Raw genomic sequence first — 6,927 nt, 5'->3', positions numbered from 1 at the left:
CTCTGTACTCTTCTTTTGAGTTTATTGAAACCAGTAAGAAAATGTATTGCTTTTAATTTCATTCTCCCCACAGGGAAAGAACATTGACTGTGTTATTTACCAACAATTTCGTACACTGTACCCCCTTAAGGACTTATTTTTACATTTTGTCTGCTTCTTCATACTCATTGAATAACACAATTGCCCCAAAGCAACAATACAAGCATGCATGCCAAATAATTTCAGTAATTTATAATAGACCTTAATAGTATACACAATTCCAAGCATTTCTCTCTACAAAATAATGACTTTTTGTGATGAAATGCTATTGCATTGCTGTATACACTCTTAAAGCTGCTATTTTGGTTCCCCAAACAACCATATTGAATTTTTTTCCCACCTTTAATAGTTTGTAGAGCCTTTTGTAAAACAGAAAGGTTCTTTATGGAACCATACACCCGAACAAGGAACATTTTTAGAAAATAATAAAAATAGTGTGTTCTGCACAGTATACAGTTTTTCTTTTTTTGTGCTGTCACATACTAATAAAATGCATGACTTATACGAACTGCACATCACTTTGAATTAAAGTCATATGCATTGGTATAAAATGATTCATATGTGTTAAAATTGTTTAGGTGTTCCCCCATCAAGGCTGCATAGTTAAATATTACTCTCTCTAGCATTTACAGAGTTTATATAAAGCATTATTGATTTGAGTTGTAAATCATATTGTTGAATAAAGTATCTTAGGTCAGTGACTAATTAAAAAAAACCAAAGCTGTAGGCTCTTTTTCAATTTAGACCTGCTTTCATCTTCATTTCATTTTCGCTAACAGATTTATTAAAGGGGGCATGCAGCGGTGTTTCATGCATTCTGACTTCTTTACAATGTAAAACGTGCTGTCTTGACATGGTCAACTTGTCAAAAAACGAGTTGGACATATGACGTTGCATTTCTGTTTAGGGCTGCAGCTATCGATTATTTTAGTAATCGAGTATTCTACTGATTTTTCAATCGATTAATCGGGTATTCGGATAATAATTACATTTTCTTTATTAAAGAGCAATACTAAATATACAAGAAAAAATAAGACAGGTCTCTTAAAATGAACAACTAATTTGTTTCCTTTTTAGAAAAATTTACATATTTATTGCTGAAATTGCATACATTCATATCTGTGAAAACTAAACCCATTTAGTACATTCCATTGCCATATTACATTCAAAATGCAATATAGGCCTAATACAAATGTATAAATATGAAACATTGATCAAAATAGAAAGAATAATTTCAAAGGTAAACAACTAACTTCAGCTTATGCATGATGCATTTAATTTATCTAAATTAGTTTTAGTTTCTTTTTTTACTATTAAATAGTAATATATTTGTCCACATAAAAATACAGAGTTACCCACACTTTTATTTTGGCAGGTCGTCGGAGTGTGTTAGCTTCACTCAGTAAAATGTTCATGAAATAAACTCTCAGAGCAACTCTGGAGATGAAGTTCATGTCATCATAAAGCGCAAACAAATGAAAAAACAAAGAAACAAACAAACCAACCAATTGTGTTAAGAATGATGTAATGACGGAACGAATGAGTAAATAATAAATACATTTATACAAAATAAGAAACTAACGACAAACATGCTTTTGCTGATGAAGGCAAAAACAAAATCTGTTTGAATTTTAAATAAGAAAAATGTATTAAAATCAAAAACAGCGACAACCGAGAAGGAAGACGGAAGTGAGCGTCAGCTGATAAAGTCATACATTACCATCTAGAACTGTCGTCCCAGACCCCCCGATGCTGTTCAACTCTCAGCTGAAAAGATGTCAAAAAACCACCCGAGCACCATTTAATATCCGTCCATTGACCCCAGCTGAGGACACACACCACAAAGTGCCATAATTCCTCATGTTGTAATATCCAGTATATGACTGTGGAAACGGTTACATCTAGAATGCTTTCAAAAGCTGCCAATATACACTGCGTTCCAAATTATTATGCAAATGATATCTTTCTCTGGTTTTCCTAATTTGTCGATGCAAATGACAGTCAGTATAATTTTCAAGTAATCAACAGTTAGGGTACATTTGGAATTTTATTGAACAAACCTCCCACTGACAACAGTATTTATTTAAAAAATGAAAAACTCAAAATGCACTGTTCCAAATTATTATGCACAACAGAGTTTGAAAACATTTCATAGGTTGTAAAAAACTGAAAATGGTCATTTGTTGAATTTGCAGCATTAGGAGGTCATATTTACTGAAATCAAAAGCTATTTCAATCAAAAACATCCTAACAGGGCAAGTTACATGTTAACATAGGACCCCTTCTTTGATATCACCTTCACAATTCTTGCATCCATTGAACTTGTGAGTTTTTGGATAGTTTCTGATTGAATTTCTTTGCAGGATGTCAGAATAGCCTCCCAGAGCTGCTGTTTTGATGCTAACTGCCTCCCACCATCATAGATCTTTCGCTTGAGGATGCTCCAAAGGTTCTCAATAGGGTTGAGGTCAGGGGAGGATGGTGGCCACACCATGAGTTTCTCTCCTTTTATGCCCATAGCAGCCAATGACACAGAGGTATTCTTTGCAGCATGAGATGGTGCATTGTCATGCATGAAGATGATTTTGCTACGGAAGGCATGGTTCTTCTTTTTGTACCATGGAAGAAAGTGCTCAGTCAGAAACTCTACATACCTTGCAGAGTTCATTTTCACACCTTCAGGGACCCTAAAGGGGCCCACCAGCTGTCTCCCCATGATTCCAGCCCAAAACATGACTCCGCCACCTCCTTGCTGACGTCGCAGCCTTGTTGGGACATGGTGGCCATCCACCAACCATCCACTACTCCATCCATCTGGACCATCCAGGGTTGCACGGCACTCATCAGTAAACAAGACTGTTTGAAAATTAGTCTTCATGTATGTGTGGGCCCACTGCAACCGTTTCTGCTTGTGAGCATTGGTTAGGGGTGGCCGAATAGTAGGTTTATGCACAACTGCAAGCATCTGGAGGATCCTACACCTTGAGGTTTTCGGGACTCCCGAGGCACCAGCAGCTTCAAATACCTGTTTGCTGCTTTGCAATGGCATTTTTGCAGCTGCTCTCTTAATCCGATGAATTTGTCTGGAAGAAACCTTCCTCATTCTGCCTTTATCTGCACGAACCCTTCTGTGCTCTGAATCAGCCACAAATCTCTTCACAGTACGATGATCTCGCTTAAGTTTTCGTGAAATATCTAATGTTTTCATACCTTGTCCAAGACATTGCACTATTTGACGCTTTTCGGCAGCAGACAGATCCTTTTTCTTTCCCATATTGCTTGAAACCTGTGGCCTGCTTAATAATGTGGAACGTCCTTCTTAAGTAGTTTTCCTTTAATTGGGCTCACCTGGCAAACTACTTATCACAGGTGTCTGAGATTGATTTCAGTGATCCAAAGAGCACTGAGACACAATACCATCCATAAGTTTAATTGAACAATATAAAATTAAATGTTTACGACACTTAAATCCAATTTGCATAATAATTTGGAACGCAGTGTAGAAAAACTCAAACCGATCTTTTACCTCCCAGCGTCAGACTGAACTGTGGCGTAGTCTTCATACAGGCACAGTGAACACCTCAAAGGGTTGATGCAGTGAAGACGGATCCCATTAAGACCCGTGGCATCACCAGCCCAAAACCCCTTCCTCTGATGCTGTTCCACCTAAAACATCATCACACTGGGACAACAGAATCTGGATTGTATACTAAAGATCTATATATGATCTTTCAGATTTTGTATTTTACAGGTGTGTCAATATTTCTTGGCATTTGTCAGGCCCAAATTCCAAACAAAACGGGAAACTCATGAGAAACCTGCAGCCTGATGATGCTGAAAGTGCCGTACCAGAACTGGCAGAAAGTTGGCCTGACGTTGGACGTTCGATATTTGTGAATTTAGGGACTGTCTCCGAAGTTATGTTGTATAAACATTGCGTACACTATTTCTCAAGCATAAAAATGGTGTAAATAAGTGCGCCTTCACATTCTGTGTCTATAAACATGTGGAAAACGCGACCACACCGCTTTCTCTTTTCTCTTAGTGCTCCAGAGCGCAATGTGTGTGCTGTTGCTCACCTGCCAAAACAGCTCTGTGCGTCCCAATGATTCAAATCTAGGCCTATTGTTATTGCTTTTTTAAAATAGCAATATTTTTATTACATCAACGTGAAGCAGCAGTAAATTATTTTAAATACTGCCAAGATTGTGTAACATGAAAATACTGCGACAGTAAACTGCTCTGCGTGCACTAGAATCCATCTCACGCAGTAGCCTACGCACAAGGTCAAACACACATGACACAACATGTGTTTACTGCATATAATGTCCCTCTGGGAGTCGGTGTCCAGTGCCCTACGCACATTCTATGTACTTTCTTTTTTAAAGCACTCGGGAGTTTACGCTCCCGTGGCGTCGGTCGTTGCTAAGCACCGTTCACCCTCCACAACAACTCCTTGCACATCCCAATAGTCAAAATCTAATGTTACTTCAGATTTTTGTCAGATTTTTATGACATTAACATTAATATTTAACTACAGCATTGCCAAGATTGAGTGTCCTTCATTGTTTTAGTTAAGGAATCCATTTTTCCTTTGAAATAGTGCAGAATAATGCACAAAACCGTGTGAAGAAAAGACTTAAAAAGAAAGTAAATAGTGAAAATGTTTCCTTTCTGATTTCATTTTGACGTGAGGATAGTCAACAGGCTGCTCACCTTCAGACTGAATCCTGCAGCATACGTCCCCGCCGGACACATGTCCTTCAGCCCTCACGAGCCCATGTGCATGCCGTTATTCACATGCAGCCGTGAGCGGTACAACCTGTTGATGCTGCGCTCGAGCCGTCCACCTGAGAGCCGTTCGCTCGCACACGAGCCCAAAACAAGCAGCAGGGAAATAAACGTGAACATTTCAGAAGCGCTCTGATGTCTTTCACTAGAGCTCAGGAGGAGAGAGATGCGCATCGGTCTGTAAATGTGTTGCGTTTGCAGTAGCAACCAGGTGTGTAGGGCAGGGCGTCAACTCACAGGGGGACACAAAGCACACGGGACCATTCCACATCCGACCTGCCAGCACCCACTTCATTCTTTTTGCCTCTGTATCATGGGAGACATTCTGAATCTCTTAAAGAGTACATAACTAGGGATTTTTAAGGTCCTACTTTGGTTTATGGAGTGTCCAACAACAAGTTTATGTACATAGGTGTGAAAACACTATGATTTGGTAATAACAGGCAGTTATTCTTATCTTACTTCTTGACTGACTCTCAAATGATTCGTTCTGCGATTCATCGGTCTAATCCTCTCCTTTCCGCTAGCCTAGTCTGCTGTGATTGGTCAGATGGTCTAGTCTGCTGTGATTGGTCTACCGTGAATGAGGTCACGAGCTAGTGTTTGGGGGAGAAGAGTGCAGTTTTCACTGGCAGTTCTAGCAAATCGTAGGCGGGGACTATATGTAGTGACATAAATCCACGGCGGTTCGCGACTCGGACTTGAGACGACTCGTTTGCGTGATTCGGAGTCGACTCCCTTTTTTCCAAGCCAATAACTTTGATATTCATTCACCTTCAGATTTACAACTTGGCAGACTGCTTACTTTCAAACACGCCAACATTACACACTGCATGACATGTCATTGTCATCATCTCATGTTATGTGCTCTTTAACGTGAAACTTCGCTTGTTGCCATTTATGTACTGGGCTCATTAGTAGATCCCGTGAATCACGTTTAAGAAGATAAAGAGCCACGTTTTGGCTCTTCGACACCACCAACAGATTCTCCTGCTGTAATTAAAGTAGCATCAATGTATATCCAATCTAGGTCACTTAACTTCAGTTACTTATCATATTGTGCTGTGCGTTGCGTTTTTAACCATGCAAGATTTTTTGTTTAAATCCGGTGTGGTGTGTGTTACTATGCGAGGTCTTTGCCTATACGGTGTGTTCTCCTTATACTTGCTTAACCTTATCTTGTGTGGTTTCTGAATGCTCGAGTATAAAATCAGCCAACAACTGTTTAAATATCAACTTGATCTGCTTTAGCTTTTGTTGCAAAGTAATTCTTTAAAAAATTGCTTGGATTTATACTGACACACTTTTGTCACATTAGATACAGTACTGTAAATTCAGCTGTTGCTTGTAGTTTAGAATCAGTATGCACCTGACTAGCTCAATATTCCAAAACATTACATTTTTTTAACATTATAATATCTTTTGCATTGTTTTCTATTAGAAAAGACGCAGCGGCAACATCCAGCACTGCTCCAGAAACCCCGGCAGTGACAGACACGGACACACGGCACTGAGGCAAATGTGAGTACATGCAGTGTCATTTATTAAAAATCTTTGTAGTTTGAATGCTGAATAATTAGTTACACATCAGACAAACAAACTACATTTTTATGTAAAGATCAAAGATTTCGAGTTTTAGATTCTCGACCTATTATTCTGATCGATTAAATTACGGCAGACAATATTTTGTCATGTCGATTCCTCACCACAATTCATTTGATTTTCTGTGGTAATGGACACGTGCTACAGATGTATTATACTATTGAAACGGTTGGATTGTTTAAGATCTTTATAACACGTGAGACTCTGATATTTATCCTTATCTTTCATTTATACTTTTTAATGTGCATTTACTACAGAATCAGATTAATCATTTTTTTTCTACTGGCAAATGAAATTTGACTGATGGGTAAGTTTACTACAAAAGTAAATGAACTACTGTCATGTGCTATTATCGATGTTGGTATTAAATGTCCTTGGTGTTTTTCATGTCTATTACATATAAATGAGACGTGAATGAGAAATCGTGACTTGACAAAAAAAGCCCTGAGTAATTCATCCATCCTAAAAACCTGATTTGAAGAAAGTTCTCTCATA

General features: G+C 38.5%; 1 pseudogene; it reads right to left on the bottom strand.

Annotated features, from left to right (window-relative positions):
* Positions 1-1,759: 1,759 nt before the first annotated feature.
* LOC130551054 (vitelline membrane outer layer protein 1-like) lies at positions 1,760-5,004 on the bottom strand (annotated as a pseudogene).
* Positions 5,005-6,927: the final 1,923 nt, after the last annotated feature.

The sequence above is a fragment of the Triplophysa rosa genome, unplaced genomic scaffold (genome assembly GCF_024868665.1).
Source record: "Triplophysa rosa unplaced genomic scaffold, Trosa_1v2 scaffold588, whole genome shotgun sequence".
Classification (NCBI taxonomy): domain Eukaryota; kingdom Metazoa; phylum Chordata; class Actinopteri; order Cypriniformes; family Nemacheilidae; genus Triplophysa; species Triplophysa rosa.
The sequence above is the reverse complement of the archived record's forward strand: the minus strand, read 5'-3'. Positions and strand labels throughout refer to the sequence as shown.